Here is an 11,953-nt window from a genome sequence, read left to right as displayed (position 1 = left end):
TTTATTAAACCTCTTTCTTTTGTAAATTGCCCAATCTCAGGTATGTCTTTATCAACAGGGTGAAAACAACTAATACAATTAGTCTGATCTTTAATCACAAAACTAAGAACATAGACTGGACAACTTTGCTTGCCTTATTTCCCTGAGATATTCCAGTTTTTATTTCTTCATTTTGGGCAATGAAGACTGTATATTTTTGGTAGCTTGAAGGGTTTTCCTGGGTTTGGGTGTGACTCCTTGGAGCGTGACCTAGCAGGAAGGTCGACGTCCAATCTCTCCTTTGCTGTGTGAGCAATGCAGTCCGCCAAGGCCACTCCACTCAGCAATCAGCCTTTTCCACCGTGGCTAAACGCACATCCACATCAGTAGAGAGGAGGCCCTGAGGAGCATGTTTGATCTTAGTGGAAAGCTGGCCCAGGCTGGCATTTTGACATTTGGAAACAGTGAATACAATTACCCATCTGCAGACCAAAAGGGATTTTTTTTCCCCTTGAAGGGAATTGAAGGTATTTTGCCCTGTGGTAGTTTCTCTCTTAAGAGGCCCCTTCTGACTTGAGTAGTGTGGAGAATCTTCTTCCAGATTTAATTCAGAAGAGTGTGCTCCAGGAAGAGAGGACAGGCTAGTGCCCGAAGCTCCGTCTTCCTTTGGAGTTGACCTTTTAATGAGAGAAGAGTGGAAGGCAGACCAGCGAGAGCCACACACCCTTTACTGCTGGCTGTCTGCTGTTGCAGACATCATTTCCTCTGTCTCTAACCTCAGCCCTTGAAGAACGTGTGGTTATTTCATCATCAGCAAATGGGGCGAATGAGGTCAGACTTCATGTGATTGTCCAAGGTTCCACAGGCAGCCATTCAGGGCTTAGACAGGAAGTCGAGGTTCTTGCCTTCAAATTCAGTTCTTTTCCCAATTGTAGTGTTTCTCAAAAGTTTATATGCTATAGTCCTAACATCCAGTACCTCAGAATGTGACCTTATTTGGAAATAGGTTCATAGCAGATGTAATTATTAATAATTAAGATCAGGTCATACCAGAGTAGTGTGGGCTCTAAATCCAATGACTGTTATTCTTCTTCTTATTATTTTTTAGAGATAGAGTCTTGCTTTGTTGCCCAGGCTGGAGTGCAGTGGCATAATTACAGTTCACTGCAGCCTCAAACTTCTGGGCTTGAGTAATACTCCTGCTTCAGCCTCCTGAGATTGGTGTCCTTATTTTTTCAAAAAGCCAAGCTGGGCACAATGATGGGTACCTGTGGTCTCAGCTACTTAGGAGGCTGAGGTGGGAGGATCACTTCACTGAAACCCAGGAGTTTGAGACCAGTTTGGGTAACACAGCAAGACTCTACCTAATAAAAGCCACATGGAGAGACAGAGACACATACAGAAAGAAGACAAGGTAAAGACACAGGGAGAAGATGGATGGTCATTTACAAGCCAAGGAACTCCTGCAGCTACCAGGAGCTGAAGAGAGGCATGGAGTGGATCCTCCCTCACAGCCTCCAGAGGGAACCAACCCTCCCAACACCTTGCTTTTCAACTCTTAGCCTCCAGAGCTATGAGACAATAAATTGCCACTGTTTAAGCCACCTGGTGTATGGTTCTTTGTTACAGCAGCCCAAGAAATGAATCTACCACTCATCATGGTAAACACATTGTAGTTCTTAAGACAATACAATTTATTGAGTGTGTGGCAATAGAATTTATGGAGACTTGTGTTGTCTCTCTGTCCCAAACATTCTAGAGCAGAGATGGCTAACTGCTCTCCAGTACACATTCTCCGTCCTTTTATTAAGAGAAACAGCCTCCCTGATTTTAATAGCCAGAGACTATGTTTCCTGGCTTGCCTTGCAGTAAGATACGGCCATGAGACTATGTTCTCACCAGCAGAATATGAGTGGAAATGACATGTGCCAATTTCAGCAACATTTTCCTAAATGAAAATTGTTTGCCTTTCAATTTCTCTCTCTTTCCCCTGGTTGCAGCCTGGAATGTAATCATGGATAGCCATGGATGATCAGCTTTCATCATGTGGGCATGGAACAAGATGGAAGGAAGCTGGGGCCCTTAGTGACCTGTGGAGCAGAGGCCTTTGCCCACCCTGGGCTGGTTGATTTCCCTTGGACTATCATGAGACAGAAGAAAAAGCTTCTATCTTATTTGAACCACTGTGTTTTGGGAACCTTGGACTAGAGCAGACTAGCCTTCATACACTAACAAGGTTTATGTGTCTGCTCTTTGTTGCTTTTGTAGATGGTTGTGTTATAAGCCTGAATGAAGAAGTTGTCCCCCAGACTACTGGATTGGCTGCCTTTTAAAAGAGGTTTATTGAACTATAATTGACATACAATGAACTGCATATAGGTAAAGTGTAAAATTTGATAAGTTTTGACATATATATATACCTGTGGTATCATCACCACAATCAAAATAATGAACATATTCATCACCTTGAAAAGTTTTGACTCAGTGTTTTTTTTTTCTCGGTTTTTTTTTTTTTTTTTTTTTTCCGGAAGCTTGAACTCTGATGGGAAGGTGAGAGAAAGAAGTGCTTTTGGAAGCATTTGGAGGGAAGAGAGAGACCTTGAAGCTGGCAATGGGGCAGAGGTAGTGAATTATAAAAGATTGGGAATCTATACCTCCTTCCTTGATGACACCCAAGAGAGTGATGTTTTTGTGGACTATAATTTATATCTACTAAGTATGTTAACTCATGTCACCCTCATAGTATCTCTTGAACTTAGAGGACTGGCAAAAGCTGGAAGGGGTATGATTTTCATTATACCTAGTCCACTGAGAGCACTGGAGAGACAGGTATCTCTCTATTCTTAGGCCTTGATTAAAGGAAGGGGTGGAGAGATTACAGTTTATGCCTTTTAGCCTTTTACCAGCATTATGAGTTCACCTATGTAAAGAACTATATAGGGTCTGAGATTTCTCCCTACTTGCAAGCTAACAAGTGAGCCCATCACAGTTTCCTGGATGCTTGCAGAAGACACGAGACTCTTGGATCAGAGACAAAGGACAGTATACTACTGATGAGATAGAAGCAGGCGAAATATCCTCATCTTCTTGTGCAATTCCCCAAGCCCTGATTTCCATAAGGTGACATGCGGAGGGGCAGGTGATGCCTACACAGGTTGCATTTTAGGTGAGGAGCCCTGAGCTTAGGCAACTGAAATCTTTAATAATCTGCAGTAAACTTTCATCCTGTTTGTTTTGGAAAGCAACACTATCTTTATCTTCCAAGACTGTGAGCAAATCCACCCTTTGTTCTGGAAGAAGACACTCTATAGTCTCAGGCTGTTTCTTTACCAACATCAACAAGCTAGTCTTAAACAGAGGAACCTCAGTGCCTCACTTTCAAGACAATCAAGAAGATTATTTATTTCCCGACATTCTACTAGTAGAGGGTCAGAAACATAGTTAAAAGTTCTCAGACTAGTGGTAGAACTGAAACCCCAGCTGAGAAGGATCAAGGTGCCCTCCTTCCCCAAAGCTACATATTCTTGTGTCAGGATCTTACCAGGAAACGGAAGGCACATTTACACAGGGCAGCCCAAGGGACTGTTTCAAAGGAAACCAGCAAGATGTGACAAAGCACCCCAAGACTAGCGACACTGGGAGACCTTCTCACTTGACTTAAAGGGCTGGGGCAGGAGAGTTACAGGACCCAGTATTAGCTGTAGCCAAAGCTCTGGGCAGGGCCACCTAACATGAGCTGCACCCTTCTGTAGAGCAGCACAGACCTTGTGCATCTGAGGCCCAGCAGAATGGGGCCTTGCTCATCCTTCCCCGGCAGATCTTGCTAATGCTTCCTGTTGCCTGAACCCAGCTGGAGGCCAGAGGGCAAGGGAAATCAACTGACACAGATAATGGAGGTAATCCCCTGGGCACAGGGCAGCATGGCAGAGGTAAGGAGTCTGTCTAGAGCCACAAAGGAAGAGGACTGAGTCCAGAGGGGAAAGCAGTCACATATCCCCAAAGACACCTGCCACACATTTGGGCTTTGATTTATCAATGAGAAGGCTTGAGGGACAGTGGGAAAAATGATGAGGCGTCATTAGTTCCTTGTGGAAATGGTGCCCTTGAAGGATGAGCCTGTAATCACTAGGTACGTGTGGGTGGATGAATGCTGGTGAAACAGGTGGAGGGAATGAAAGGACAGAGAGAGCACGAGAACACTGTAAGCAGAGCAGAAGTCCATGCAAAAGCCAGAGATGTGAGACAGCACGGGTACATATAGGGACCCACAGGCGGTCTGGAGTGGCTTTGCTGTGGGTTGTGATGAGATACCCACTGTGTTGGAGCTCTTGAACAAAAAGGAGATCATCTAAGCTGCTTGCTTCTGTTTTTTTCTTTTCTTTTTTTCCGGATGCATTTCAATTAGGTGAGGGGTACCAGGCAGAAACCCCTCCTGAATACAAAACCTCTGTCTTATTCTACCAGTTAAAGATGAACAATGGCTCACTTCCTATTGGGTACTATGATCATTATTTGGGTGACAGGATCAATAGAAGCCCAAACTTCAGCATCATGCAATATACCCATGTGACAAACCTGTATCCCCTAAATCTAAAATAATAATAAAAAAAAAGATGTACCATAGCTCTTAATTGCTCTTCAAATCACCCACACCATTAGAGAAAGCTATTTCCACCCCAATCTGAATTAAAGAATTCTACAATCTCCTACAGTCAGAAAGAGAGACTTCAGCTAAAGAGAAAGCTGGTGCTCCTCTTGCTAGCTGAGTGAATTCTGATCCTCTTTTTCATTTTTATTTTCTTGCTTGAACTCTGCTTTGTCAAACACCAGCCCAAGACTGAGCCCATGGATCACCATATTGGCAGCCTTATCCTAGAATCTCAGGGCTGGAAAGAACTCTGAGTACAGCATTCTCCAGTGTTGGGTGTCGACAGGAGCAGAGTTGGTCTCTTTCGAGAGCTTCCTGGAGAGTCTATAAAAGCCTGGCTTTGGAACTCTTATATTTGAAGGGTGAGATTCAGAAGGCCTGGGGTGGGGCTTGGGAATATAAATTCTTTAAAAAATTTTTTTTCTTTTCCTTAGATAAATCTTAGAAACCAAAAGGAATTGAATTCTTAAGAAGACTTGAAAATGATTCTAATATAGTCGGGTTAGGGGAAATCTGGTCTTGAGCTTTTTCTTGGGAGATGTGGTGAGTCCAAGGCAAGCCAGGTTTCAATTCTGAATCTACGCTCTTTCCACACATCTATATGGCCTCTGTGCAGAGTCTGAGTTTTATGTTTTACAAAGAAAACTAGGAGAAAAACTGTTATTCTTCTGATTAACAGGAAAGTTGTCCAACTGGCTACACTTGAATTATATCCCCGATTATTAAACTCAGGCTTCTTTAGTTTTCATTTATTTTATTGCATTGCACGGAGATGTTTTAAAAGAGGAAGGCAAGGGGTGTGGGGGAAGGATTCTGGGATAGTGACCATTCTCACCACATGCAGAAGGCCAATACTGCTTCCAGAAGGAGACACAAGGAATCCTTCGCGGAGTGAAAGTGTTTTTTCTTCCAGAGAATATCAGTATTCCCACTTTATAACAAGCCAGGAGCTTTTTCAGCTTCCTGATTTGAAAATTGATTCCTGACTGCATAGTTCTCACACAATAGCTTCCTTCCCACAGGGGCAGTGTGATTCTCTGGAATATGAATTCTTAGTGGGCCAACCAGGAATCACGAGCAGTTATTATGTTCTCTGATGCTCTTAACATGTTGTGATTCTCAATAAATAACCCAGAGCCAAAGCATGGTGTTTTGTTTTGCTTTGTCTCAGTGAGTTTTCCAAACTGTATTTACTATCTCAAAGTGAGAGCATCGCAGTTTTCTGAGCCAACTGCAGCAATTTTCCAGGTCTGGAGAGTATTTTTGAAGATTATTTCTTTGAAGATTTTCTCTCTTATTTGGTTTGTTTCCTCTTTGATAATTTTTATTATTCATATCTTGAATTTCTTGAACAGAGCTTTAATTTTCTTATCTTTTCTCCTCCTTTTTCCCATTTTTTTCTTTGCCACTTTTCTCCACCTTCTGGGATATTTTCTCAAATTATTTCTTCTAAATTTTTACTTTTATCTTTTCTGTGATTATAATTTTAAATTCCAAAATACCTTTTTTTTGGAGGGGGGAGTGGAGGGAAGTGTTCTCTGACTGTTCCTTTTATATAGTAGCCTGTTCTTATTTCGTGGATGTAATATCTTTCCTCTTTCTTTTATAGTCTGTTTTCCCCAAGTTACTTTTTTCCCTTGTTTGTTTGTGTCTCTGTATTTCATCTCGGAGCATTCCTTAGGTGTTTGGTGATTTCCTCCTTCTCCCTCTCTCTGCTCCCTGCATTGTTATAATTATCTCTGAGCTGACCTCCCAACTTAGGTCTTTCTCATTTTCTAGTAAACTTGGCATAATCCTGTGAAACCCATCTTTTTTAAACCCCAATTTAACATGTGATTCTGTTGGTGAAAAGCCTTCAGTGGCTCCATATTTCCCACTTCATCAGAACTTAACTTTGCCATTTTTGACATTTTCAATCTCTGACCCCACTCAGGCTAGGCACCATACCTCTTGCCTCAGAATGTAGATACTCTTGTGTGTTCAAAGGTTGGAGATTAGGAAATAATACTATTAAAAGTAATAGTAATCAATGATGATAAAGCCTTCATATGCTTTATTCACAGACATTACTGACTTCTCCTATTAGCTCTGTCACGCTTACATCATGATGCCCATTTTTCAGGTAAAGAAATAGTGGCTCAAACAAGGTAAGTGGCCAAAGATAACATAGCTCATATATAGCAAAGCAGGGACTTTGATCTGGGTCTCAGTACTTTGTCCACCACGGTGTCCACTGGTTGACTCAGGTGATTCACCTGGATAACAAGGCTTCCTGAAGGCCACCTGCTGGTAAATGTCATTGCCAGTTCATTGACCGGGAACCCCCATGTGTTTCTACCAAGACCCCGCTCATCTCTTCACATACAGTAATCTGTTGTATACGCTTTGTACCTCATCCACAAGCATGTGAAAAGCCTTAGCTGTTCTGGTGCCAGGACTAATGGGAGCTGCTTACAGTCTATGAGGACAATCAGACTTGGCCTTCTGCCTTCTTTCTATATAATTTTTAATAAGCCAGTAATATCTCTCCAAGCACTACAGACCTCTGGCTTGGACCAAGAAACCTGGAACTGTTTAAGAGAACATTAATTTCCTTTGAGCTAGGATTACAGGCCATCTAAAACTTCTTAATGAATGGCCACACTGCCTTTTTGAAGCATTTGTGTATTTGCCAACACAGACTCGAAGGTTACATTAGATATTGGTGGGGGATTTGTCTTTTCTGGAAGTTAGGGTCTTCTAGAAGCTGATGGGCGATGGAGGCCTGATGCTCTGCCATTTCTTTGGTGAGACCTCTGGACTGCTTCGTTCATAGTCCTCTCTCCCACATATGCTCCCCTGATGTCTTACTCTTTTATGGGTTTTTGGTAACTGAAACATTTTAAGACTCAATTCCACCACTTTGTTGAAGATAAAATCAAGTTCAAACCCTGCTTAATTTTATTGTTCATTTTTTTTTTTTTTTGGACTGAACTAGTGAGGAAACTGTGTGTGCAAACCCCAGAAAACCCACTTGAGACCTGATGCTAATTGGCTGGATGATGTTCAATAGGACACGGCTCCACTGAGCCTCAATTTCCTGATGAGGGTTAAACTGATGATTCTTAACTGGCTCTGACATTCTGTAAATTAAGCATACTTGCTTCCAATTTCACAGTTTCCATGGGATCAGAGGATTGAAATGTCAAGGAACCTCCCTTGATGTTCCCCTAAGACTCTAAATTGAACTGTGATGAGGACCCTTTTGGGAATCTTTCAGTGACCCCCTTCTCTAGGGAGGAAGGGTGAAGTATGCTTTGTAAGAGAGACTGTCTATTTGACTTTTATCTCCTGATTTCAAACACAGTGGTTCTGCTAGGCTGCATCTTTTTTGTTCTTTTTGCTGTGAAAAGAATTTTGTCAGAAAATGTAACCAGTGCAATTATACTGAAATTTCATATGAAATGTTAATAAAATGGATGTGTGACCAATAAAATACTTGATGCCAAATTAAATGAACCAAAAGGGAATTCTGCTTTGGAGCAAACTTCAAGGGAAACAGGATAAAAAAGAAAATAATATCTTTGAGCTACTATATGAATTTCCCCAGAAATAAAAATATTGTTTATAATAAGTTGCTAATCTTTGGCTTGCTCAGAGGGAATAAAACATAGTGGCCAAAGATGTGGATTCTAAGGGCAGATTTCTTAGGTTCAAATCCCAACATTGCTAGTTCTTATCTGCTAGCCCTGGGCAAGTTACTTACCCTGTTTGTGCTTCAGATCGCAGTCTGTAAATTGGGGCTAATAACAGTATTTTCTCCAAAGTGTTGTTGTGAGGATTGCGTTTATACATATAAGGCAGTTGGTAAAGCCTGGCACATAGGAAGTGTTCAGTTTGCATTAGTGATTATTATTAGAAAGTCACAAACTTGAAATGAAAATGGTTCTCGAGTGTGAATATGAATATGTATGTATATTCATGAATTCATATGTATTCATATTTCTTCTCTAGGGCATAAGGTTTGCTTCCATATTTTACCAAGAGGGCATCTGGGACCTTAACCTATTGAAAGATTTTCACAAGGCCACATGGCTGATCTGCAATGGGAAGAAAGAAATATTAGCGTTTAGCCTGAATGACCTACAGATACCATAATTAGCACTCCTTTGTGGAGCAACAAATTGACAATTACCCAGAATGCTTAGGAAAAAAACATTCCGGTTAATTTAATCTTCTGGCTAGCCAGTGAAATTTTTCTAGCATATCTGGGTGAGTAAATTACAATAATGGCTGCAAAAGCCTCTGAAAGCAAGATAACTAGAAAGTTCACAAATTTTAGGAAGTTCAGCAATTATACTTTAGAATGTCAAATTAATAAAATTTAGAAAATCCAAATAAAAATGCCAATGAATATAAAAAACTGTGGGATGCAGCTCAGGGTATACTTCAAGGGAGATTCTTAGCCTTAAATATTAGAAAGAAAGAAAGGTTGGAAATTGAAACATCTGTAACAGACACTGCATTGCCCAGGTTCTCCCATTTAGGACTGAAGCCCTCATTGCCTCAGTTGTTGGGAATGCCTGCAGCCAACAGCTTTCAGTTGAGTCTTCTTTGGGAAACTGCCCTTGACTAATGAAAGCCACCTTGCCCAGGCCACATTCTCTTCTCAAGGATGGTCTACATCCAATAGCTAGTTTATGAGAGAATAAAGGTCTGGTTGCCTGCCTCAGTCATACCTGTGGAGTTTTAATTTATGGAGGTGACTGGGGGCCAGCACAGAGAGGCCAATGCTCTGAAAGATTTTTGTTTTCTCTATATTTCTTTATTGTTTCATTAGCAGCAGAAGAACGTGTTGTTATATTTTTAAGATTTTAAGTTTTGTTTTCAATTCAAATGCAATACATAATTACTGTTAAAAATTAAGTACTACAAAAGAAAATTTAAAAATTTTGAATATCACCCCTTCATTTCATTTCCTAGAGGAAATGATTATGAACAGTTTGGTATATGGTCCCCTTGACAGATTTTCATTGCTTATGTTTCCCAAGAGGAGGGGGCATGCCATGTCACACAGGGCCATGTGGGGAAGCATCTGGATTGGTCAGGACAAACAGCAGGAGTGAGGACCAAGTCTAGGCGAGATTGTATTAGAATTTCTGCAGGAAAGGGAAGGCAGAGGCAATGGCTTAGGATTGTCTAGCTTGAATAATTCTGGCAGTCCTTGGGCCACAGGGGCTGTCCTAGTTGTCTGATACCTGGCCCTGGGTTGATTTAGGGCAGGGAAATATTGACTGGTGTGTGAGTTAGATAGGGAAGTGATTCAGAATGAGCTCTGAATCTCAGGGCAGCAGGAAACAACTCGGCCACAAGTTTGGTCTGTGACTAACGGATGCCACATGGACAAATAAAGAATATCAGAAGACACAGAACATCCCTTGAATCAGATGGCATATCCCAGTACCAGTGCTTGACCCTTTGGGCTTGGCAGAGGCCCTTGCTGGGTCTGCATTGCAATTTAACTTCTCCCTCTGCCCCATCCTGGTTGTTTCCCTCCCTTACAGGGACTGATCCTACAGGCACGTCCTGTACCCAGATCTTAGAGGGAGCCTATTGTGCAATAGTATTTGCCTAAGTAAGTTAGTGCCTTCATCCATCTGGGCTGCTATCACAATATACCATAGACTGGATGGCTTATAAACAACAGGAACTTATTTCTCATAGTTCTGGAGGCTGGGAAGTCCAAGGTCAAGGTGTTGGCAGATTCAGTGCCTGGTGAAGGCCAGCTTCCTGGTTTGTAGACATGCTTCTTGTGTTTGTATAACAGAAGCAACCGATGAGCTCTTTGGGGCTTCTTTTATGAGGGCATTAATCCCATTCATGAGGGGTTCTACTCTCATGACCTAATCACCTTCCAAAGGCCCCACCTCCAAATACCATTGCTTTGGGAGTTAGGATTTCAACACATGAGCTTTGGGGAGGACACAAATATCAGACCACAGCAGTTACACAACGGACAAAATAAACACAAATAATGCAAAAGGGAGGGAATAATAGTGGTGGGAGTCGTAATTACTGCAATAGAAAAGAAACTTGCAATAGAATCAATAAAGCCAAGGGTTTGAGATTTGAATAGGCCGATAAAATTGATAACGCTCTTATAAGACTGATTAAGAAAAAGAGGATTACAGTGTAATACCAGTGCTTTGAAAGTCTGAGATGGGAGGATTGCTTGAGGCCAAGAGTTCTGAGACCAGCCTGGGCAATGTTGCCAGACTCTAACACTAAAAAAACAAGAGAGAGAGACAGAGAAAGACAAGGCACAAATTATCACTCAGAAATATCTAGAAATCCTATAAACAAAAAAAACACAACACAGGAACATTATGAAAAATCTGCAGCAAATATACCAGAGTATTAATATTTGTTAAATTTAGGTAGTGCGAACATAGGTGGTTATTACATTAACCTGTATATCTGATTATATATTTGAAGAGTCTAGTGTTATAAAGTAAATAAACACTTTTTTTTAGAAAAACAAACTCAGTTTTCCAGTACTTATCCAGATTTTCTTCTACTATTAATAATACAATAATTTTCCTTCTTTTTATAATTATTATAGATGAATAATTCTATTCTAATTCTATTAGAAGTATTTTCTTCTACTAATAATAAAGCCATTTCCTTCCTTTATAATTATAGTATAATTATTGGTGAAAAGAGCAAAGTTGTTTTTTTTTTTTTTGAGATGGAGTCTATTTTTGTCGTCCAGGCTGGAGTACAGTGGCATAATCTCGGCTCACTGTAACCTCCGCCTCCCAGGTTCAAGTGACTCTCGTGCCTCAGCCTCCCGAGTAGCTGGAATTACAAGCATGTGCCAACGCACCCAGCTAATTTTTGTATTTTTCATAAAGATGGGGTTTCGCCATGTTGGCCAGGCTGGTCTTGAACTCCTGGCCTCCAGTAATCTGCCCACCTCAGCCTCCCAAAATTTATAGGCGTAAGTCACAACACCTGGCTGGAGCAAAGAGATTTGGAGCTTCTATTAAGCAGTGGGCCACTTCTTTAGGAACTTTCCCTGAACTTCACTGAAGCCTCATGACAATGCTATGAGGTCATAACTATCCCCTTGGAAACAGAGGAGTCAGCGGAGACTAGTCAGAAACTAGTGGGCCATGGTTACCAAGCTATAGTGAGTGTAGGAGCTGAGATCTGAATCCATGAGTTTGACACCTGAACCCCAAGTGATTAGTGATAAAGGTGTATAATGCAATTCAACAAGTACTCACCACACTCTGGGGATATGGGATGCACAAGGCTGATGTAGTCCTTGTGCCATGGACAGAT

The 11,953-nt window shown here is 41.3% G+C and overlaps 1 long non-coding RNA gene across 1 annotated transcript; it reads right to left on the bottom strand.

Moving 5' to 3' along the window:
* Window positions 1–5,167: 5,167 nt before the first annotated feature.
* On the bottom strand, window positions 5,168–11,665 carry LOC129058906 (uncharacterized). The gene is made up of 4 exons (XR_008524345.2): window positions 11,493–11,665; window positions 10,806–10,890; window positions 8,373–8,706; window positions 5,168–8,009 (listed from the first exon to the last, which is right to left on the bottom strand). It is a non-coding gene; the product is annotated as an uncharacterized LOC129058906 (long non-coding RNA).
* Window positions 11,666–11,953: the final 288 nt, after the last annotated feature.

The sequence above is a fragment of the Pongo abelii genome, chromosome 3 (genome assembly GCF_028885655.2).
Source record: "Pongo abelii isolate AG06213 chromosome 3, NHGRI_mPonAbe1-v2.0_pri, whole genome shotgun sequence".
NCBI classification, from domain to species: Eukaryota; Metazoa; Chordata; class Mammalia; order Primates; family Hominidae; genus Pongo; species Pongo abelii.
The sequence above is the reverse complement of the archived record's forward strand: the minus strand, read 5'-3'. Positions and strand labels throughout refer to the sequence as shown.